The 25,201-nt window shown below is 43.2% G+C and overlaps 1 protein-coding gene across 1 annotated transcript in view; it reads left to right on the top strand.

Annotated features, from left to right (window-relative positions):
• The window catches only part of LOC111156718 (ataxin 1), a 393,814-nt gene that overhangs the window by 80,563 nt on the left and 288,050 nt on the right, over positions 1 to 25,201 (top strand). Inside the window, exon 4 of the mRNA XM_022517762.1 lies at positions 20,694 to 20,815. The gene's annotated coding sequence lies outside the window, so the exon portion shown is untranslated. The remainder of the gene's footprint in view (positions 1 to 20,693; positions 20,816 to 25,201) is intronic.

The raw sequence follows: 25,201 nt of genomic DNA, 5'->3' as shown, positions 1-25,201 counted from the left end.
CTTAGGATTGATACGGTGGTCATTGATGAAGGATTCATCTACAGGGACTGCAGTTAAGTGATCAGTTAAAAAGCCATTGGTTACTTGTTCGTACTAGGGATGTGTATGCTAACGTTCCAGAAAGAACATTCTGTAGTCACTGCAGCTCCGAGATCCACCTCCATCCAGAATTCACAGGGCCTTCCTGCAGCTCTGGCTTTCAGTTAGACTCGTGGGGATCCTGTGAATTTCACATCCCATGTTGGAAACTGCAGTCTTGTTTCAGATTCCAGGAGGAACAGGACCTGTGTTTCCCATTGACTGTTTGGTTATTTTGAAATTGAAATGGCAAGTCTGAGCAGAATTAAGAATTACGTAAAACAGGATCTTTGAACATCTTTGTTGAAGTCCTTTTCTTAGAGAGGACTTGCCAAGGATATTATCTGTGTCTCTGCTAGACTGGCTTCTTATTCCCGGAGAGTGGCTATTTCCCAAGATCCGATTCCAAAACATCTGTACCGTCATCAGTCAGGCTTTCAGTCGTCTCCTATTTGATTTACACTGTGTTAAACCTTCTGATGGAAAGGACTTTTATTAATGATGTTTAGGCAGTTAAGTTGCAGAGGGCTTTAGAAAGTTACTTGTAACAGTCAAATAGCCTTTCTAGCAGCAGAATGGATTGTGAGCTCATTGGTAGGTCTGGGTTGTGGGTCATTGTGGAATAGCCATGTTTCCGTTGCCTGTGGCCGGGAATATGTGTAGCGGGGCCATTAAAAAAAGCCTGTGGTTCAGTTTTGACTTAGAGCTGTTTTAAACTGCCAAACAGACTGAATTCATGGGAAACTATTTGAATGAGACCAGCTGCAATGTAAGAGTAGATGTATACACACATGCTGGGGGCTTCTCCCTCCATTGGGGGGATGGAGGGAGAGAGTAGCGGAACACTAGATAAATGAGCCTGAGACCAGTGGATCCCAGCTGGGGGGGCCGCTTCTTCCCCGCTCAGGGGACATTGGGCAATGTCTGCAGCCATTCTGGGTTGTCATAAATGGGGGACAGTGGGGTAGGTCTACTGGCATCCAGTGGGTTGAGATCAGAGATATTACTAAGTATCCTACCGTGCATAGAACAAAAGAATGACCTGGCCCCAAATGTCAATAGTGTTGGAGCTGAGAAGGCCTGGCTTCTACCCTCTCCTCTTTGTACTTTTCTAAGGTGATCCCCCAGTCTGGTGTGGGGGACTGTGAGAAGATAAGCTGCAGGTGTGAGTGGGAAGAGCTGGTTAAGTGCAGAAGTGGACAGAGGAAATGGGGGTGTGGTTTGAAACTATTTGGGCCACAGCTCAGTTGTACCCAAGGGAGTATTTAGGATTCTGTCCTCGACGTGCTTGAGAAAACTGGAAAGTGTGTGGGCACCTGGGCCGAGACTTTTGTGTTAGAGGTAACCCGTGTGTTTATCATTTTTTTCCTCCAAAGAAACTGCATTCATTTTTTTATTGCTGCCTTTCAACAAATTAGCAAAAACTTGGTAGCGGAAGACAACACAAATTTATTGGCTTACGGTGTCGTAGGTCAGAATTCCAACACAGATCTCACCAGGCTAACATCAAAGTGTCCGCAGGGCTGCGTTCCTTATGCAGGGAATCCGTATCATAGACTTTTCTGGTTCCTAGAGGCCACTTGCATTCCTTGGCATGTGGCCTTTTTCTCCACCAGCAAAGCCGGCAACACTGAGTCTCCCTGGAGTCACCTCTCTATTGACTCTACTCTTCTGCCTCCCTCTTCTGCTCCTGAGGACCCTCACGGTTACACTAGGTCCACCTGTGTAATCAGGGTGTTCATCCCAGGGTTCTGACTGGCATCCTGTCTGTGGAGTTCCTTTTTTCTATGCCAGTTAACATTCCCAGGTTATGGGCGTTAGTTGGGATGTGGACATTTTGGGACACAGAACCCAATGTATTTGCCAGTACCGCATTTTGCTGACTCAAGCTAGATACATTAAGAAAAGAGGAATTATAAGAATTGTTTGAAATAGAGTAGTCTCCCCCCGCCACCCTCCAACTCCTCCCCTTGTCCGTAGTTTCACTTCCATGGTTTCAGTTACTTGTGGTCACTGGTGGCCCAGAAGCGGATGATCCTCCTGGCATACTGCTGGAAGGTCAACATTAGCTTGATACTGTGTCACAATGCCGGCACCATTTACCTCACCTCATCTCATCACGGAGGTCTTTTATCATCTCACATCATCACAAGAAGAAGATGGATACAGTACAGTAAGATATTTTGACAGAGAGACCACATCACATACAAGGTAGAAGGGCCCCCAAATTGTGAACACTCCCTTGGGGACCGAGGGGATCGTGCACCACATCAGGCGTCCTGACCTTGCAGGGTGGCTCCAGAAAGACAAGCCCCCTAAAGTTCACGTTTTGGACATCAGTGGGGATTAACCCAGGAGAATTATCGAACTATAAGAAATGGAGATCCTGTTCTTTAAGGACGTATGTGCAAACCCACTTGTCCTGAGATCCAGCACAAAATCAACAGATGGAAAAGCATCTAGACCAGAAGTGAAGGAGACCCACTTGTTAACATTAAAGCTGCTGCTGGAGAGGCAGGAACCTGCAGGAACTATATCTGGGGTGTGGAAATGCTGGTGGACAACGTTTTTGCAAGCTCATTCTAACTTGTGGTGAAAGAGCCAACAGGCACCATTTTTGGCACCCTTCCTGTAGCCTGCCAGAGCCAGAGGGTGTCCTTTGCCTACACCACAACATAACCAAGCTGGGTGAGTGCTCCATGCTCCGCCTACCCTCTGCAACACAGGAGCTGCAACAAGGCTAGGCTTACACCCTGAGCCCCACCCAATCTGTGTAGGTGCTGAGCCAAAACCGGTGGGATAAGTGCCCAAGCTCTGCCCACCCCATGTCATGGGTGAGCCACAACCAGGCTGGCGAGCACCCTGAGCCCCACCCTCTCTTCATAGCAGCCAGGCCATAATCAGTCTGGTTGGCCACTCTGAGCCTGGCCCACCCAGCCCAGAGACAGAACTGCAGCTTGGACAGACAAGTGGCTTGAGCCCCATTTTCCCTGCATAGTGACTCAGCTGCATTTGGGCCAGGTGAGTGCCCTGAGCCCTGCCCTCCTGAAGCAGTGGGTGGGCTATAGTTGAGCAGGCAGTTGCCCAAGTCATAGTCAATGGGCACACGCCGCACACATGAAGAATGACTGTAGAGCACCTGGGTCTGGTAGCCAGAGAAGACTGAACTTTTGGGCCACAGGGAACAGCCACTACACAGGGCCACTCCAAGACTGAGGGAGGTAGTCATTTCTCCTAGTACACACAAACACAGAGAGATAGGGAAAATGAGGAGACAGAAGAATGTGTTCCAGTCCAAAGAACAAGACAAATCCCCAGAAAAAAACCATAATGAAATGGAAGTAAACAGTCTACCTGATAAAGAGTTCAAAGTAATGGTCATAAAAATGCTCCCTGATCTTAGAAGAAGAATGGATGAACATGGCAAGAACTCCAACAAAGAGGTAGAAAATAGAGGTAAAGGTTGAAACTGAACTGAAGAATACATTAGAGGGTTCAGCAATAGCATGGATGAAATAGTAGCATGGATCAGTGAGCTGGAAGAAAATGTAATGGAAAATAACCAGGTGGAGGTAAAAAAAAAAAAAAAAGAATTAAAAGAAATGAGGATATCTTAAGGGACCTGTGGGGCATGATCAAGTGGAATAACATTTGCATTATAGGACTCCCAAAGGGAGAAGAAAGAAAGAAAGGGCCGGAAAAATTTTTGAAGAAATAATGCCTGAAAACTTCCCTAGTCTGGAGAAGGAAGCACACATTTAGGTCCAGGAGGCCCAGAGAGTTCCAAGTAAGATGAACACAAAGAGAAACACTGCAGGACACATTCTAATTAAAATAGTAAAAGTTAAGAATAAACAGAGAATCTTAAAAACAGGAATAAAAGCAAACTACTACATGCAAAGGAAACCCCGTAAGGCTATAAGCAGATTTTTGTAGCAGAAATTTTACAGGCCAGAAAGGAATAGTGTGACATATTCCAAGTGCTAAAAGGAAAAAACTGCAAACCAAGAAGTCTCTACCTGGCAAGGTTATCATTCAGAATTAAAGGAGAGACTAGGAGTTTTCAAGATAAGCGAAAACTAAGGCATTCATCACTACTGAACTAGCCTTACAAGAAATGGTAAAGACACTTCTCTGAGTTAAAAAGAAGAGGCACTAATAATCAGTAATAAGTAAGAAAACATACTAAAGTAAAAATCTTACAGGAAAAAGTAAATTAATAAAAGTAATGGATCAACCACTTATAAAGCAAGTATGAGGGATAAAAGACAAAAGCAGCAAAATTAATAAAAAAATACAATAATAATTAAAGGATACATAAAATAAAAATGTAATATGTGTCATCAAAAATATAAAATATGGGGGGTGGGGTAAAAATATAAAAATTTGAAATGTGTTCACACTTAAGTTCCTATCAAGGTAAAAGACCATTACATACATAAAAATTTTCTGTGTCAACATCAGTGTAACTACAAAGAAAAAACTACAGTAAATACGCAAAAGCAAAAAAAAAAAAAAAAAAAAAAAAAAAAAAAAGAAAAGAAAGAAAGAGAAAAAGAAAGGAACAGAATAACAAAAACAGCCAGAAAACAGTTACCAAAATGCCAGTAAGTACTACTTATTACATTAAGTAGAAATGGACTAAATTCTACAATCAGAAGACATAGTATGACTGAGTGGATTAAAAAACAAGACCCTTCTATAGGCTGCTTATAAAAGATTCACTTCAAACTTAAAGACACTCACAGACTAAATGTGAAGGGATGAATATATCATGCAAAAGGAAAAGAAAAGAAAGCTGAGGTAGCAATACTTTTGTCAGACAAAATAGACTTTATAACAAAAAGTATAACAAAAGACAAAGAAGGGCATTACATAATGATAAAGGGGGTCCAACAAGAAGATTAAAAAGTTTGTAGACATTTTTGCACCCAATACAGGATCACCTAAGTATATTAAGCAAATGTTAACAGAAATAATGGGAGAAATAGATAGCAATACAATAATTGTAGGGACTTTAATACCCACGTACATTGATCCATAGATCATCAACAGAAAATCTAAATAAAGAAACATTGACCTTAAAAAATAGATTATACCAGTCAGATGGATTCAATAGATTTTTACAGAACATTCCATCCCCAAATAGCAGAATACACATTCTTCTCAAGTGCACATGGGACATTCTTCAGGTTGATCACATGTTAGACCACAAAATACGTCTCAATAAATTTAAGAAGATTAAAATCATATCAAATACCTTTTCTGACCACAATGTATGAAACTGGGAATTAATTATAAGAAGAAAACTGGAAAAAAAATATGTCTATCAGCATGCTGTTAAACAACCAATATATGAACAAAGAAATCAAAGAGGAAGTAAAAAAAACATTTTAGACAAATGAAAATGGAAACATAACATTCCAAAATCTTTGAGATGGAGCAAAAGCAGTTCTAAGAAGGAAGTTCATAATGATACAGGCCTCCCTAAAGAAACAAGAAAAATCTCAAATAAACAATGCAACTTTACATTTAAGAAAATAGAAAAAGAGCAAAGGGTTATGTACCATGACTAAATGGGTTTTATTCCAAGAATGCAAGGATGGTTTGACACCTACTAATCAATCAGCATGGCAAACCATGTTTATGAAACACAGGATAAAAATTGTATGATAATCTCAATAGATGTAGAAAAAGCATTTGACAAAATTCAGCATTCTTGTATGATTAAAAACTGCCAATAAAGCAGGCATAGAGGGAATGTCCCTCAACAAAATAAAGGCCATATATGACAGACCCACAGGTGACGTCATACTCAGTGGTGAAAAGCTGAAAGCTTTTCCTCTAAGAATAGGAGCAAGACAAAGGTGCCTGCTGTAGCAGGCAGAGTGCTGGATCTGAAGTTCTCAGTTTCAGCAACTCAGTAATGCTGGGGTACCAGGAACAGGCTTAGTGGTTCCCTAAAAGGGATGGGACCTCAGAGTCTTTCTCACCATGCAGCATGACATCACTGCTTTTTCCTTTTGATTCTGTAGCTGACCCCTTCTTGGTTAGGGGTCATAGCACATAGCTCCTTCAGCTTCACTTGGTGGGGGGGGTCTGAGGTGTCAGGTGCTTAGGTGTGTGGGGACCACCGATGTAAATGTGGAGGGAGGCAAGAAGGAAGTGTTCGTTTAGAGCTGCCCTAGTGTATAATGTGAAAGGCAGTTTTTAAAAAAAAATTGTCAGCCTAAGGTTACTCACTTCAGATTTTTTATTCAACATAGTATTAGAGATCCTAGCCACAGCAATTAGGCAAGAAAAAGAAATAAAAAGCATCCAAATTGGAAAGGAAGAAATAAAACTCTTGCTATGTACAAATGACATGATACTGTATATAAAAAACTCTAAAGCTTCCACCAAAAAACCATTAAAACTAGTGCATGAATTCAATAAAGTTGCAGGACACAAAATTAATATACAGAAGTCTGTTGTGTATCAATATATTTATAATGAGCTGTCAGAAAGAGGAATCAAGAAAATAATCCCATTTACAATTATGTAAGAAAGAGTAAAATACCTAATGAGCACTATGTGTTATATGTAAACAATAAATCATGAAATTCTACTCCTGAAACCAATATTACACTGTATGTTAACTAACTAGAATTAAAACAATGTATATGGGGCGCCTGAGTGGCTCGGTGGGTTAAAGCCTCTGCCTTCGGCTCAGGTCATGGTCTCAGGGTCCTGGGATCGAGCCCCGCATCGGGCTCTCTGCTCTGCGGGGAGCCTGCTTCCCCCTCCCCACCGCCTGCCTCCCTGCCTACTTGTGATCTTTGTCTGTCAAATAAATAAATAAATAATAAAAATAAAACAATAAAACACTGTATGTTAACTAACTAGAAATAAAAACTTTTTAAAAAATTTTTAAAAAATACCTAGGAATAAATTTAACCAATTACTCTAAAAACTCTAAAAATTCTAAGCACTGATGAAAGAAATTGGAGGTGGCACAGAGAAATGGGAAAACACTTCAGGCTCATGCTCATGGATTGGAAGAATGAATACTTATAAAATGTCTATACTACCCAAAGCAATCTACAGATTCAGTACAATTTCTATCAACATAGAGGTGGGGTGGATGGTTGGAACAGGTGAAGGGGATTAAGTGATACAAACTTTCAGTTATAAATAAATCACAGGTATATAATATACAGCAGAGGAGAAATAGTTAATAATACTGTAGTAAGTTTGTTTTGCAACAGATTGTAACTAGACCTGTTGTGGTGATAGTTTCCTAATGTAGAAAAATAGTGCATCCCTGTCTTATATGACTAAAAGTATATCACCTTATGTGTTCATTATACTTAATACAAATAAATAAGTTTCATCATAGGTATGTAGTTATGGGGAAAAAACGTAGTATATATAGGGTTTGGTACTGTCTGTGGTTTTAGGCATCCACTTGGGGTCTAGGAGTGTATCCCCGATGAATAAGGGGGGGGGACTACTGAAATCCTCTTTTCAGTGGTGTGATTTCACTGTTTTATTATTTATTTATTTATTTATTTATTTTTAATATTTTTATTTATTTGACAGGAAGAGATCACAGGTAGGCAGGGAGGCAGGCAGAGAGAGAGGAGGAAGCAGGCTTCCCACCGAGCAGAGAGCCCGATGTGGGGCTTAATCCCAGGACCCTGGGACCATGACCTGAGCCTAAGGCAGAGGCTTTAACCCACTGAGCCACCCAGGCACCCCAATTTCACTGTTTTAGAAGCAGTTTTCCTTTTAGTCACTATAAGGTGACACAAACATTTGGAGGATATTGAAAGATAATTCTTTAAATTGGCAAAGACACATTATAATAAAAGAGAAAAGGAGAGGGAAGCAGGTGGGGGAGGACACTACGGGCCAGGGGTTTGAAAACTTAAATGTGTAGCCAGTCCTCACTTGGGGGTAAGGGGAGAGCTTGTTGAAAATTCATATTCCTGGGTCCGGGGAGCCGATGAAGTACGTGGGGTTGGGCCCAGGGGTTGTATTTCTTGTGTTGTACTCTCCTGTGACACATTTGGAATTAAAGGTTCTTGGATCACATTTTGAGAAACAAATGTGAATAACTATTTTTTTTTTAAGATTTTATTTATTTGACAGGCAAAGATCACAAGCAGGCAGAGAAGAAGGCAGACAGAGAGAGAGGAGAAAGCAGGCTCCCTGCAGAGCAGAGAGCCCAATGTGGGACTTGATCCCAGGACTCTGGGATCATGACCTGAGCTGAAGGCAGGGGCTTTAACCCACTGAGCCACCCAGGCGCCCTTGAGTAACTATTTTAAAGCAAACATGTGTTTTAATAATTCAGTGCAAAATGAAATCATTGCATAGTATTGATGTTAGGGGACAGAATAAATAAGTGTATTTATTGGCATTCTTGTCACTTCAGTTACATTGGGGGGCATGTGATTTGGCTTTGGCAGATCTGAATTCTTATTTTTTAAAAAATATATATATTTATCAGAAAGAGAGTGAGAGGGAGTGAGCGGAAGCAGAGGGAGCAGCAGAGGGAGAGGGAGAAGCAGACCCCCTGCTGCGCAAGGAGCCTGTTGCAGGACTCGATCCCAGGACCCTGGGATCATGACCTGAGCTGAAGGCAAACATTTAGCCGACTGAGCCACGCAGGCGTCCCTCTAAATCCTTATTCTATTAAGCCATATTTATATTCAAAATACATAATGATTTTGACCCTTGATTGTTCTTGTTAAGACTGTCATCTTTTCTGTGTGATCATTATGTTGCTCTAAATACCATTTTGGCTTCCGAATGTTTAAGGAGAACTAATGACTCTTGGGGGTGTCGATGTGTCCCTGAGTCCTTTTTAAACCAGTTACAAACAGGCTATCATTCTGAGTTTGTTGGGGGTCACATTTGTGAACTTCTTAACACACAGAAGTTGCCCCATAAATGCTAGTTTGAGGGACAGCCCGATCGTTTGAGCTTGTCCTGGGACTTTCATTTTCGGACTGGAAACAGGAGTTCAGAATGGTCATCCGTCTAATGCTGAAGGCCACACACCTGCCCTATGGAACCTTCCCTGAGACCCTTTCCTCTTGGGCCATTTGTGTACATGCTGTCTTCCCAGATAGAGGCTAAACTTCCCGAGGGCGTGTGGATCCGAGAAGGTTTCCTCTACTCCAGATGAGCGCCTGGCAGAATTTCCTTACAAACCACCCTCAGAAGTGTGTCCGTGACTTGACTCACCTCCCCTGATGAGGATGGTAGCATCTTAAGGTTTTCGGATATTGTTTCTCACTTGCTTTAGAAATTGAAAACTTTGCGGCGACTTTTTGTCGCATCGGCTCTACGAATCTTGATTTACTGAGCTTTTTAAAGTCAATGATGTCACATTATCAAAAAATGAGCTGGAGCGAATCTCCTTGAAGGAGGGGTGGTTCGCAAGCTGGGTGATACGTTCCACATGTCACAACATCCACGCGAAATGTGAGGTGGGGTTGTTGGCGTGGGGTTGTGCGGAGAAGCCGTTGTTGTACGTTACTTGGTAGAATTCATATTCATATCTTGTCAGTTTACACCGAGCCAGAGATTTAAAATAACATTTGTTTCTGTTTTAGTAACTGCTTTAAAAAAAAAAAATCCGAGATCATTATGTTTTCATTTTCTTTAACTTGACTTCTGGTAGTGTTTTTAATACGTGGCCTTTCAAGCAGTAATGAAACGTATCAGTGCAACTTGGCATGGCCTAACAGGACATGCTTCTAGGATTATTCTTAATGATTAAAAGTCAAATTGAGTTTAAAAATTAAAAATAAAAAAAGAAAGAACTTGACCTAAAATCTAGATGAGCCAAGAAAACCCAGAGGGGGGTGGGAAATCTGTGAATGAAACAGTGGTTCTTGGCCTTTTATGTATCCTTCACATCTGTGTTCTCCAGATCTCTTCTTAACTGCACATTAACAGCCAAAGGGGAAGGGTGGTTGGGATCACCAAATGTGATTTACTGATGCGTGGTTCACAGACCCCCTCCCTCTTCAGGGATACCTTGCAGGGTGCTGTAGTTATCCACAGTTTTTGGTTCTGTTGGGGGTTGCAGTCACGAGATCTGTTGGGGGCCACTCTGGAGAGCTGGTTGGAGGACCCAGCGAGCAGTCTAGGTGGGCGGGCGGAAGAGGTGGGGTGAGAACAGAAGTGATGGTGCCAGAGGGGTGGAAAGGGAAGGATTCAGGCAGGGTAACCAGGAAGTAGAGCTGATAGGACTGGGAACCAGCTCCCTTGTGAAATAAGGGGGAAGGCGGAGTGCTCGATCTGGAGGTCTCAGTTTCAGCAACTCCGTGATGCTGGGGTGCCAGGAAAAGGCTCAGTGGTTCTCTGAAAGGGATGGGACCTCAGAGTCTTTCTCACCATGCAGCATGACATCGCTGCATTTTCCTTTTCATCCCATAGCTGACCCCTTCTTGGTTGGGGGGTCATAGCACATGGCTCCTTCAGCTTCACGTAGGGGGTCTGAGGTGTCCAGTGCTTGGGTGCGTGGGGGCCACTGATGTAAATGTGGAGGGAAGCAAGAAGGAAGTGTTCGTTTAGAGCTGCCCTAGTGAATAATGCGAAAAGCAGTTTAAAAAAAAAAATGTCAGCCCAAGGTTACTCTTCAGATTTTGGGAGCACTGGGAGACGTGCTCACCGACTAAGAACATCAGCCCTTTGCTAAATAATGGCAGTGATTCAGAGAACTTTCTTTTGTGGTACAGCACCCTGAGGGGTCTACTGAGACAGAAAAAGAACAGTGCTTCATAAACTATAATTACTTAAGTGTTGCCATAAGTAAATATTTTAAAGTATATAAATGGCAACATCAGGAAATATGACTAAGAGGTCAATATGCAACACACCCTTTTCCCCACCTTTGTGGTTGTTGAAAATTTCCACCAAGAATGATAAAGAAGGTTAAGATTGGGGCTGTTAGGTTTCAGAGGAAGGCCAAAATTTGCATGGTTCCGTAAATCTAGTCATGGTGCTCACAAATGGAAACCCAGAGTTTAAGTTCCATCAGTCCATGACACTCATTAGAGATGCACTTGGCGGTGGCTTTCCAGTCTCCTGTGCGGAGAAGTTCGGCATGGTGAAAAAACAAAACAGGCCTGCTCCTAACCATGTCGCTTTAAATACACAAGCCTCCAATTTATTGGGTTGGTCTGAGAGAAGGGGCCGTTTTGGAGAATGAAATGCCCTTGTAAGTTTGATACAGTGTGGAAGGGTTATCTGGTGTTGTTATCACCTGATAGTAGTTCATACCATTTTTTAAAAAAGAGTTATTTATTTATTTATGAAAGATTATTTGCTTATTTGAGAAAGAGCACACACCCCTGAGTGAGCCGGGCCGGAGGTGGGGAGGGAAGGAGCAGAGGAAGAGGGACAAGCTGACTCCATGCTGAACGTGGATCCCTCCATGGGACTTGATCCTACCACCCTGAGATCGTGACCTGAGCGGAAACCAAGAGTCTGCCACTCAAGTGACTGAGCCACCCAGGCGCCATTTTCCAAGGGTAATTATGGTGTCGAGAGAATGAGCTGGATTCTTCTGTGTTCTCTAGTCTGTGGTGCACAGACCTATTCATTAAAAAGTTCTGTGCCAGTTTGGGTATTCATATTGAAAACAGATCTACCGAACACTTCAATGGGACATTTCCATGTCCCTACATAGGTAGAGGATGACATTAAGAATGGCTGAGCATTTAGAAAGGGTAAGACACAGTCAGTGGATTTCTGGGTCTACCCCAAGTCCACCTTTTTCTTTTTTCTTTTTTTTTAAAATCCTGCTTTCTTCTCAAATCCGTTCACATTATGATGGACCTGATCCTTTCTCCTCTGCAAATGGCACAAATAAACTGGCATGGAGTTTTCAGTGAACACCATTGATGGTATCGTAGACCACTGTTCTCTTTTAAAGTATCTCCAGTTTCTGGCTGAATTCCACTGCCAATTTTGTTTAATTTCAGGATGGAATACTCTAAAGATATTTAAAAATAAAACTGACATAAAATTACACTCCTGTGTTTATTAGTCTCCAGCCAGTCAAGAAAAAAAGAAGCAAGCATGATATGTTGTGTTTGGCACCTGGGAAGTGATTAACACTGATCTAGGAAGGTATCCGGTATATTTTAAATGATTCTGGGGTAGCAGAAGGAAAGCCCTTGAGGTTAGAGTAGTAATGGGTACAATGCATAGTGACCCAAGAGAGCTAAGGGTTTAGAAAGCACTTGAAAAGGAAGCCCAGACGTATGTCATATATTTCAGGTTTGGTTCCAGATTAAAGCAATAAAGCGAGTATCACTATAAAATCAGTCCGGTGAATTCTTGGGTTCCCGGTACATAACAAAAGTCATTTTTACACTATACGGTAGGCTACTAAGTGTGCACTAGCATAATGTCTAAAAAACAAGATATCTATCTATATATCTTAATTCAAAAATGATGTCTTGGTAAAAAACGCTAACCATCATCTGAGCTTTCAGTGAGTTATAATCACTGATCACCAGTCCCTATAACCAATGTGATAATAATGAAAAATTTGAAATATAACGGGATTTCCCAAAATGGGACACAGAGACACAAAGTTACTTAGCACCCTCAGTACGTTTCTTAGCCCTGTTGACCTCCATTTCTTCATTTACTGAAGGTAGAATGAGGCAAGTGTCTACCACCAAGGGTGGTTGTAAGACTAAAAGGAAATAATGTAATTTGAGCATTTAACACTCAAATTTTAGCTGTCGGGACACCTGGGTGGCTCAGTCAGTTAAGCATCTGACTTTTGATTTTGGCTCAGGTCATGATCTCAGGGTCATGAGCTCAAGCCCCGTGTCAGGCTCTCTGCTCAGTGTGGAGTCTGCTTGCGATTTTTCTCTCTTCCTCTGTCCCTGCCCCTCCCCCCTCTTTAAAAAAATGAAAACCCCCACAAATATGAGCTATTATTATTATTATTATTATTATTATTTTGCATGTATACATTAACACCCAAGGATAGCCAGTGTTGTTTTGTCGTTCTTAAATAATTCATGGTTTATGATTACATACCTACTTTGTTAACTGATTTCATGAAATAGGTCTTTCTGAATCTCGCTCAGGGTACTTAAAATGTTTGTCATCTTCAATGAAAACAAATCCTTACTAGATTATTAAAAACCTGCATTATTAAAAAAAAGTATTTGCTAAAGAAGTCTAGAGTGTACCAGGTTCTTACCTGGAAGCATCCAAGTAAACAGATGTTCTCTTGACAGCATGCCCTTACCTACTCGTCCTTCATGGCTATGACCAGCCTACACGCTGACAGAAACACATATCACAGAAAATTGAATTCAGAAGCACATTTGAGAACTTAACTTTTTTCTGTTAAGACAGATATATCTTTTTAAAATTGACTGATTGATTGGTTGTAGGCTCCATGTCCAGCATGGAGCCCAGTGTGGGACTTGAACTCACCACCTGAGATCAAGACCTGAGCTTAAATCAAGAGTCAGGCACTTAACGGACTCAGCCACCCAGGAGCCCTTGTTAAGCTAGATATTAAAGAGATTTGCAAAACTTTAAATCAGTGTCACTCTTCTCACTAACCTTTATGTCTTGGAAGATATAGTTGCTTTTTCATAAAGATAGGTCATTTTATGTAACATGCAGTGGGTATGTTACTGTTTGCAGTAAATGAATTAACTTTAACATATTTCAGATTTTTCACAGTTTGAATTTCTTAAACAATAAATATTGTTCAATACAATCTGCCCAATGAAAAGCTCTTTGGGATCCTCAGTATATTTTAGGGATGCAAAGGGGACTTGAGGCCAGAAAGTTGGAGAACTCTTACCTCGGGTATGGTTTCCTAGGATGCATTTCGGTCAGCGCTTGTCTTCTGGCTGCTTATTTCTTCTGGGAAAAGCATTCTGTGGTCAAAAAGTATTTTGGACCAAGCAGCATGCTTTCTTTCCTCCTTGAGATTTACAATACCGATCGGTCCACCAGTGTCCCTCAAAAGTGTTTCCCTGATGGATCCCAGTCTTTATTGTCCTCCTTTTATTTTCCCCATAACTTGGTGTGTCACCATGGGACACACTGGCTAGTACATGATGTATGCTACCCTCTCCCCATTTTTCAAAAATAAAAAGCAAGATTAATCGAGTACTTTCTGTCACATCCATACTTTACTTAGAAGAAGACTCATGAACATTTACCAGTTCATCTGACGGACTCTCTTTTTTTAAAAAAAAGAAAAAAAATACTTATCCTTTATCGTTGGACACTCTTTTTGCTCATCCTTGTCAAGGCTGTCTTCACTATGCAAACACGTGTGCCTGCAAAACTGTTTTAGATATTTTTGTGTGTGAATCAGGAGCATCTGCTCGTTGGGTCACAAGACGTCGTCATGTCATCCCCAGACAAATTGTCCAAATTGCAGGTTCATGCTGGCTGCCTAGCCACAGGGCTGTCACTGCTGTTCGGTATTTTTAAATAGCAAAAAATACCTGTGGGGATGCATCATGTGCCTTTATAAAACACAGTTGCTGTTTGTAACAGAAAGATTTATAAATGGCAGTGGGTTTTGTTGTAGTTTTTTGGATGATTCTTTATTTTCAGTTCTTTGGCTTCCATTGGTTGTGGGCACCATCTTAACAGTTAAAACAAAAAGATTCCACAGTATGGATGAACATGTTCTTGGCTACTACTTGATGGGCGTTCCAGAAAAAATAAGGAGGATACAAGAGCTGGCAACAGTTTCCTTTCTGACAAAAATGCCGTTCTAAATTTCTACGGAAGGAGAGAAGTATAGAGATCACTTCTTTCACTTTCTGTATTTCACATGTCTATGTCAGGGAAAGAATGGGAAAGTCTCAATTTGTTATAAAAACTAAAGGGACAATAGTTACTGTACTTTATGTCATTTAAAAGCTTTTCTTCTTGATTGTTTATTTTTTTAAGGTTTTATTTATTTATTTGACAGACAGAGATCACAAGTAGGCAGAGAGGCAGGCAGAGAGAGAGAGGGAAGCAGGCTCCCTGCTGACCAGAGAGCCCGATGTGGGGCTTGATCCCAGGACCATATCATGATCTGAGCCGAAGGCAGAGGTTTAACCCACTGAGCCACCCAGGCGCCCCTGTTGTTGATGTTTTGTTCTCACTAGTTCCTCCTTAGAAACTTAAGATTGTTTGGAGGCACCTGGGTGGCTAAGTCAGTTAAGGGTCTGCCTTCGGCTCAGGTCATGATCTTGGGGTCCTGTGATCAAGCCCCACATGGGGCTCCCTGCTCAGCAGCAAGTCTGCTCATCCCTCTGCCCCTCCCGCCCCCCTCCTTACCTGCTCACACACGTGCATGTGCACACACACTCTCTCTCTCTCAAATAAATAACATCTTTTAAAAAAAAGAAACATAATATCATTTGAATTCTTAGTGACTCTGTTGGCAACTGAAAATCAATTTTCCCTTCTTATTAAAAAAAAATTCAAGCAGAAATACGGTCACTATCTTATCCAGTATCTTGGCGGGTTTTTTTGTTTGTTTGTTTTGTTTTTTTCACCACTGAGTCGTTTTAGGGAGAGCTCTTTAAATGTGCAAAGGGACAGTCAGTCCATAGGAATTCATATTAAAGCATTTGCAAACTATTCTGGAAACTCCCTCATAGTTAAGTCGAACAGATGAACCATACTGATTAAAGAACCATGGGGAGGTTACTCTTCAAATGGCAAGAGGCTACCTTTCCATCTTCAACAGTTGAGTATATATGGTAATATTTTGGGGATATTGAAAGTAGGATTGTAGAGCTATGTGACAGGTGAAGAAGTTGGCAAAGGTGCACATGGGCCCTTGTTTGTATAAACTCTATGGTGTTAGCACTCCCTGCAGTGGAAAAGTCACTTTTCAGGTATGCACATCCAAGGGTAGAGAAGGTTATCTCCGAGTGATCTTGTCATGCAGTCACAAAGAGGCTCGGCTCTGGAGTCAGATGGCCTGAGTTGGATTCCCACCTCCGTCACATATGTGTGCTGTTGGGCAAGTGATGCTTGCATATCTCCACAACTTCTTTGTGACTCAGTTTCTCCAACTGAAAAGAGTCGTATAAAATCCCTAGAAGAGTGCTTTTTGCACATTAGAAGAGTATTAGTTATCTAGTACTGTGTAACAAATTACCCTAAAACTTGATGCCCTAAAACAACAAATACTTCTTATCTTGTAGTTTCTGTAAGTAGGAACCAAGGCACACTTCTGATCAGTGTCTCAGGCTTGGGATCTCTGTAAGGTTACAGTCAAGCCATTCATTAGCCCAGGCTGCAGTCTCATCTGAAGGTGGGGTAGGGGGAAGTTGAGATCTGCTTCCAAGCTCAGTCACATGGTTGCTAGCGGGCCATGTGGCCCCTCCCACAGGATGGTTTCACAGCCCAGCAGCTGACCCCCTACCCCCATTTTGAGTAACCCTGGAGAAAATGTTTGGGAGCATCCAAGATGGAAGCCAGTCTTGTCACTTAATCTTGGAAATGACATCCCATTGCCTTTGCTGCCTTCTGCTTGCTACGAGAGAATGGCTCGATCTAGTCTATAGACAAGGGGAGAGGACTATACAAGGGCATGAATACCAAGAGGTGGGATCTTGGGAACCACCTATGACAGTCAGCTCATGCTTTAACTTGTATCTTCCGTCCACATGTCTGTGAATTTCAAACTTACACATCCTACTGGCTACTTGATATCACACATATCCTGCGGTCTACATGGTTTCTCCCCAGGATGTCTACTAGGCACCTTAGATCTGACATGCAAAAATGGAGTGCCTCACACCTGCTTCTCCCATGATCTTTTCTGGTCTAGTGAATGGCAACTCCATTCTTAGAGATGGTCTGGTCAAAAACTTGAACGGATCCTCCCTAACTTTTCTTTCTCTTATACCACTTGTCTACTTGCCCTTCAAAATAGATTCTTTGTCTTATACCACTTGTCAACTTGATCTGCAGAATATATCCAGTTCTCCCTACTCCCTCCCCCAGTATCACCCATTCACCCGTGTGTTGGGTGAATTTTTGCAGTCGTCTGACTGCTCTCCCTGCTTTCTGCCTTGTCCCATTATGGTTTGTTCCTTACAACAGACAGAATGATCCCTTCAAACATAAGGAAGATCATTAGACCGCTTCATTCACAGTTTTCGAATGTCTTCCTGTGTCACTTGGAGTAAAAGTCAAAGTCTCTGCAGTGGCCTACGGGGCCTCTCGTGATTAGAAAATTATTTTTCTGTATTTAATTATATAAAATGATGTATATATGTATAATAAATACCCTATATATGTATGTCTGTGGAAACATGTTTATATTTTAATTACTTAATTTATTAAAATTTATTTTCTGAATTGTGTAAGATGAGGATCTGACTCTTTCCAAATGCAAAGCTGATTTTCCCGGCCCTGTTTATAGACTAGAACATCCATTTCCCCCTGAAGTGGTGTTTCACAATGAACCTGTTTCTTTCTTTCTTTCTTTTTTTCCTATGCTGTATCTCATTGTTGAATTTTAGAACAGCGACGTACCTGACAGTCGTATAAGATACAATTGTGGTTTTAGAGATCTCATTTGATACGGTATACTCAAACACGTAGAAAAGCCGCTTGAATTCTAATTGGGAATTAATTATGGAGAATATTTACTTATGTCCCTTTATTTGATAGATAAGGAACTAATTCTACGTAGGAGATGGTGCTTAAATTGAAAAATCCAGTTAGTGGCAAAATTGAGATGAAAAGAAAGAGAAAAAAAAAACAACAAACCTCATGGCTTTTGAGGCACTGTTTCTGAATCGTGTTGATACACTCTGCTGCTGTTGCTTATTTGTAAGTGTTTCAGAAAATTACCACAAAAATGCCTATTGGATTTCAGACCCCATAAGGATATCATCTGGATTGGAATCCTGGTTTATATAGATAACTTCCTGTGTTCAGGCAGATCTGTGAATGCTCTCGTCCCCTGGTGTTCTTTTCTTTTTTCTAGACTTTTGGTCTTGTCTCTAGAGCTTCAACTGGCGAACAAGAATGGATAGGCAAAGGAGATTAAGTTCAAGTCTGTTTGGTTATTAGCAACACTGCTGAAAAGTTGGCTGAAAGAGGAAAGGATATCGAAATTATTGTTTAAAATGAGGTGTATTAGAATGGCCAGTGGTTCTTCTTTTGACAAAACCTGCCCCCTACGTGGTGCATTTTGTGTAATTGAGGGTCAGCGCTAAATCCTGAAATGAATCATGTCCAACTCCTTCACATCTACAGAGATAAGAATGGAAAATCTTGTCTAGATCAGGCCTTGCTTCTCCTGCTTTTTTTGTTTTGTTTTGTTTTGTTTTGTTTTGTTTCTCCTCTCCAAACAGTGTGACTTGCCCCTCTGGACACCTGGCTTTGGCTGCGGAGGAAGGGCCCTGAGCTCATCGGGGAGCCATTCTGCCTCTCCCAGATAAGATGGGTCCACGTGGTGGCAAAATCTAATCCAGAAATGAATGTCTTTCTTTAGGCAAAAGCAGCACAGAAGGAGAACGAGTACCACGAGAGGGTACTGAGCTTCTGGTAAACTCTTCGAACCAATGCCATACATGGCATTCAGTGAGTCAGTAGGCACGAGTGATTAAACCCTAGGTCTGCTTCAGGCCCAGATTAACTTGTTGTGTGCTGTCTGCCCCACTGGGCCGGCAGCTTCCTTTGAGGAAGAATTGTAAACCAGACAACAGAGACCCTCCCAGTTAACATATCAAGAGAGAGGGGCACCTGGATGGCTCAGTGGGTTAAGCCTCTGCCTTCACCTCGGGTCATGATCCCAGGGTCCTGGGATCGAGCCCCGCATCAGGCTCTCTGCTCAGCAGGGAGCCTGCTTCCCTTCCTCTCTCTCTGCCTGCTGCTCTGCCTGCTTGTGATCTCTGCCTGTCAAATAAATAAATAAAATCTTAAAAAAAAAACAAGGGAGAAAGCTGGTAACAAATGAAAGAAAGGCAGTGATTTATTTTTAGTAAAAGAAGATTAATATCAGCCAGGAACGTGCAGTGGGCTCGCTTACATCTTCCTCCTCCCTTTAAAATTCTGTTCTTACCCAAACGGTAAGATAAAGACAGTTTGTCGTGCTTTGAACTTCCTGGCTTATGTTGATTTGTAGCAATATGTTACTGTTACACATTCGAGTGGGAGCTCGGTTACATTGCATGAAAGCTGCTGGGAAAACTAATAAAATCGTGACAACCCCACTTTCGGTGGGTATTGATAGCATCAAGAAAATAAAAAAGACTTTGCCATTTTCAGGCAGTCGCTCTTCCAACTAGACTGAAAATATAATGGGCTTCAACTCAACTCACTTGTTTAAACATTAGCGAAGAGGAGCTTTCTCTTCCTCCTTGGAAGTTCTGAGTGCCTACACGCAGATAACCACAGATAGACACTACTCCCTCCCTGCCAGAAGTTCTTTTCAAACCTATTGAGTCTTCTATAAAGTCATAACTTCAGAAGGCTTTCAAGGAATTAATTGTTCATGTAGTCACCGAGTGAGGCATGAAGGTATATCCTGTCTCTTACAACTGGGTCATGGGATGGTGACCGGGCAGTGGCCTCAGGACCTTTGGAGATGTGGAGGGTTTGGCATCCCAGGTGGGATGCAGTCATTGGAGTGCGAGAGCAGGTTGGCAGTCTTGCAGCATGCTTTCAAAACAGACGAGGAAGAGCTCGTAAAAGGCTAGAAGAGGTTGCAGACGTATTTGAAGCTCATTTCCAGGTCCAGATGGCCATTGTCACAAAACAGTGGGGTGGACTTGTGGGAGCATTGGGAGAAGCTGGAACAGCACCCAAGGACAAGGGAACATTGTAACATCACAAGGCAGAAGAGAACTTTCCAGAGCCACCTTGTCGTACACAGTTCTAATGTGTAGGCTTTGTCAGCTGCTCTGAGTGGGGGTAAAGAGGCGTGCATATTTTAACCATTCATTTCATATTCAGCGTGCGAAGTCAACGCTGCCTCCCAGCTGGGCTGGGGCACTTCTTTATGGAGATGTATCGAGTCAGAGTGAAAACCTGTCAATGACCTATTTGTGGTGCAAAATAGGAAATTTCCTCCTTCTAACTCTGCCTCTTTTTTTTTTGTTCCATCCTAACAGCCCGGTATTTAAAGATACTACTATTAGCTCAGTGAGTCTGCGTCTTTAATGGGCAGAATCAGATGAACTTTAATTTGAAACAAAACGTCCTCCACTTCCTACCCTTGGTGGCTACACATCAGTTATCTTTAATTATGAAACATCATGGATCCTTCTCTGTGTACTGATTTCAGTTAGTAAACTTGGAATTTGGCAGGCATGTCCCCGGTGGTATAGATCATGATTTTCAAGATGTACTTCCCGCCCCAGCAGGTGCTCTGTTTTCTTTCTTCCTCCCTCCTCCCATCCCCCCACCCCACCCCCAGCATTTCAGGGCACCCTAGGTAGATCAGTGGTGTGATAGCTTCGTTCTGATAATTAACATGCTTGTTTGAGGTTATAAAATATACATCTGAGAGAAGCCAGGGATTTCCCCCTGAATATCAACTAACTGCTTGAAGTGGCATTTTTCATTCTGACTTGTTTTGTTTTCTTTTCCTGTAGCATACTGCAGCAGAATGAAAGCATTTTTTCTGAGGCCTCAAAAGTAGTGCTGCCCTAGACCATGAGCAAGAAGGCGTGGACTTCAGCCTACACGGACGGTCTGGAAACACAAACAGCCGTGGGTAAGTCTTCTGGAGGACTCGGCATTCCTAGCTCTAGGTTTCATCAGTCATCATTTATTTGGGGTCTTGGGACCTCTTATTCAAGTGTCTGGCTATTTCTCTACAGCCCATGCATGCAACAGGTCGTTTGAGAAAATGTTGTTCTAAGCATCAGGGAGCCTAGAGAACAATGAAATTTACTTAGTGTGTTTGTTTCAGACATTGCAGTGCAATGCAGTTGTGGTTAGGGAAGACCAAAACAGAGGGGGGGGAAAAAAAGAATCCCAAACAACCGAACACACAAATGACTGGCAAAGTTTGTCTTCCAGATAATCGCTTTTAGCTGAGAGCTAAGGGATTAGTCACACACGAGACTGTCGATCCGATCTGATGGCAGATTTCTTACCCCATAGTGGAGTATCAGGGTGGGGAGGGTGAGATGCACTGGGGTTTTCCAGGTCTGACTCAACCTACATTTATTGAGCACCTTTTAACTACACGTGGTGCCCCACATGATGGCCTTGGTCTGGAGGTGGAATTCAGGGCTCCAAACTATAAAGAAACAAACAATACAGGACACCAAAATATTGTGGATTTCCAAGCAAGTTTGATCAGCCTAGTGGACTGTTGTTCTTAGAAACAGTCCTCAAACGGAAGCCAGTTCTCCCCACCCATCTCAGGGACCTCGGACAACTTACTCATCCTTGGGGAATGGGTTACTTCTAAAAAAACTCCAGTGTGTGTCTCAGTGACCTCCAAGGTCTCTTGCAAATCTAAAAATTCCACAGTTCACACTGCTGAAATTAATTAAATCATTATCCCCTTTGGTTCTTGCTCAGCCCAATCGATGTGAGCCCTTGGTGAGCCATCTTGGGGCAGGGAAGCTCATTGGATGGGCCAATGTGGAGAAAAAGGGCCAGGCACCGTGGGGTCCTTTCTCCCTCCTTCTCCCTGCGATCTTGTGAACCAGGCCTTTGATCAAACAGGCCTTATGGTGTCTGTGGTTAGTAACGCATTAAAGTAATGCATTAAAGACAACGTGACACATTGTTACATGAATACAATATAATGTAAATATCGTCGTTTAGTTTTCCGACGGGGATCTCACACCTCCTTCTCTGTTTGGCTGTCACTATCTTCTGGGTTATCTGCCAGTCCCTTGGGGAGCCCCAACCTTTTTTTTTTTTTTTTAAACATTGAACAGAATTTATTATTTTTCTTTCTTACTAAACATCCCTTTTCCGCAGCAGAGCTATGAATGACACTTTAAATGATGCTCAGATGTCACTCTTGTTGGCAGCTGGCTGGCTGCCTCGGAGCAGTGCATTATTTGGGTTTCGTGACAGCATTTTTTTTTCTCTCACAAATGTTAAATTACGAACTTCAGGAAACCACATGAATGCGGTGGAATGAAAAGGCGAACGTGGTGTTCTCGGGAAATGCCAGTGTTATGGTTCTCCTGGTGACGGTCCCCTCCCTGCCCTCAGCACACCAAGCCCGTTTACCTGCCTGGTGGCAGTCTTCGAACGCCCGCCTTGATCTTCACTAATGCTGCCCGCCACGGCCCCCTTGTCACACTGAGTCGGGAGGTTTGACTTAAGATGATTGCATGGGGCTGTCTCTGTGCAGGTCCTGCCTGACCCCCGAGCCCAGCTCACCCACCAAGTCTTCCTGGCATGCTCGGGCCTCTGTGAACTCCTGTAACACTTAGAACATGCATCCTGTGGGGCGCCTGGGTGGTCGGTTAAGCATCTGACTTCGGCTCAGGTCATGATCCCGCATTGGGCCCCTTGCTCCACAGGGAGCCTGCTTCTCCGCCTGCCGCTCCTCCTTTGTGCTCTCTCTGACAAATAAACTTTAAAAAAAAAAATGCATCATTAAAAAAAAAAATCTATGGCTGTGTAGCGCCTTGTGGGGGTTTGTTATCAACCTGTCTGGGTTGCAGACTTCCTGAAGGCAGGGATCAGATCATGGCCCCATGTTTCTCCAGGGTGGTCTAGCCCCGGGGTCTCCTGCAGCCAGAGCCACCTGGGCATGTGTCTTAAAGTTGCAGATTCAGCAACACTAGGTTCAGTGAGTCAGAATTTCTGGGGATGTGAAGCCCGAGAGACTCACCGCAGAGAACTCTTCTGCACACTGAGGTTTGTGGACAGCGGCCAGCGTCTACTTGCTCATCCTCTGGGCCTCCATACCTGCTGCGTCGGGTCTAGATCTGAGCACATGGTAGGTGCCCAGGAAGTATTTGCTTGTTGATTTCAGCAGCCCCCAGCCATGAGGGTTGCCTTTATCCTTCAGCAGCTTTTAGCCTTTGCGGGATGTGAGGTCTGCGTGTTCTCTGAACCCGGAAAAACCCCGTTTTGTCCAAAGGTGTAAAGTCCCCTTGGTCAGAGGCTGTTCTGGAAACCTTTTGATGTCCCTTCTCTTCAACCGGTGGCTCTGACTGTCCCCTATTAGTGGCCTGGCTCCTGCTGCGTACAGCCCAGCAGTCATGTCAGCTGCGGGGAGAGGGACCGGGGTGTCAGGACAGGAGGCGATCTGAGGTGGGAGCAGTGCTGTGGGAACCCAGTCGCTTCATCCTCGGATCCCGAGGCCACGCCCGCTGCCCTTGGTAGTTTATCTCGAATGCTGTTTCTTTCAGCTGCTGGGGCTCGGGGGTCGTCAATTTCAGCGGCGGGAGAGCCATCCCGCAGGGACACGGATGAAGTTCAGCTGCAGTGGACGCACATCAAAGTGTCCTCAGTGCGAGTAGCAGATTCGAGATTTCAGTCTGATGACAACAGCCTGCAGTGGTCACCCCAGGCCCCCTCCCCACCTCCTCCACTTGCGTCCAGCAAGAGCAAGCCAAGCCTTGCCGGGTGGCATTGCTCCTAGTGCAGCTCGTGATGCCCTCGCTGGCAGGTGCCACCCAGGGAGGAGATCTGACAGAAGCCAGCCCAAAGAACCCAGAGAAGTCTCGCCGGCCTATAAGGGAACGAGTGGGTGCATTGGGAAATTTATTAGTTGTCACGACAGCCACCACCGCCTGCGTGAAGGCTTTTTTTTTTTTTTTTTTTTTGCAACTTTTCTTCATTTTCACTCTCGCTTAGTCACAGTTTCACTCAAGTTGTGTCGCTCTTGAATAAAGTTTGTGTTAAAAGGCACATTCAGGCAAGGGATGGGAAGGATCTTCTCCTGGGCATCTGTCTAATCTTGGCGATCGGAGCATTGGGGAGTGGGAAGGTAGAATGGATTGGGAAATGGGGTTTTTTTCCCCCTCATTCTCAGCTAAGGGAGGAAAAGAAAGCACAGGTTTCCAAAGCAGCATTAAGAGCAAAAGAGGCTTTTGCACATGGTGCTTCATTGAAACCTGATTAGACTTTCTCTGGATGGCCCCCCTTCCAGTGGGGATGGGGCGTGGGCTGTGTTTGTGATGCAGGAGGCAGGTGCATAGGCTGTCAGTCATGGAAGGGAAATGTGCAGTTGTTGCCATCAGTGCCCTGAGCCTTCATTAAAGGTTTCAAGGTGGAGGAATACCTAGGGATGAAATTAAAGAAATTGTAAAACATAAGATTTTAGTGAAATACCAAAGACATCGCTGTTTTGGAGGTCTTCAGCAATGCATGGGATATTTCCTTATGAGTAGTCATTTGTGGTTGGGAAGATGAAGAGCTGGTTTTAACAGAACATTTGACTGTATTCCTCGCGTTGTTTACCGTGAAGCATTCTCGAGAGCTGCAGGGTTTCCAAATGGCTTCCTAATTCATGGGCGCTGCTTTTGGAAGGCAGGTAGACATAGGAAAAGAGGCAGTTTGGTACCCTCCCTGAAGACCATCATTGGAAAGCTCTTGAAAGGCTTTCTAGCTTAGAGAAGTTAGATACACTTCATGTCCCCAAGCTGACGCTCTGTAAAGCAGTACCCAGCAAGCCTTCTGTGAAATGTGTTACAACTCACTTCTCTTGCTCATACTATCATGCGCTAATTGCATCAGTCCCCTGGAGAAGCTGGGTGTCTGGGTATAACTGAGTGAAACCGCACCAGTTCAGGAAATGCAGTGAATGGTCTTATAATAGGCATCATCAAAACAGATGGTGATTAACTTGGAAGGTACCCTTCCTTGGTGACAGTTTGAAAGCTTTGAAAGGAGGTGTTCGCTGTGCATCAAAAGAAATTAGGATTAAACTGCCACGTGGGCACATGGTTGGAGGGAAAACAGAAAGGAGCTCACCGGAGCTCCTTACTACACATGCTTTCCCCGAAGACATCATCATCACATCCCGGCATCATTACCAGTTCCGCTCTGATGACGATCATGGCTCTCTCTTCCTCTCTGGAGCTTAAGATCACTGGCTTCCGTCTTCCCTCCCGGATGGCTCCAACTGGGTTAATCATAGTTGCCTCCGACTTGAGTCTACACCTCCTCCTGTCAC

This window comes from Enhydra lutris, unplaced genomic scaffold (genome assembly GCF_002288905.1).
Source record: "Enhydra lutris kenyoni isolate GAN:26980312 unplaced genomic scaffold, ASM228890v2 scaffoldscaffold48, whole genome shotgun sequence".
NCBI classification, from domain to species: Eukaryota; Metazoa; Chordata; class Mammalia; order Carnivora; family Mustelidae; genus Enhydra; species Enhydra lutris.
The sequence above is the reverse complement of the archived record's forward strand: the minus strand, read 5'-3'. Positions and strand labels throughout refer to the sequence as shown.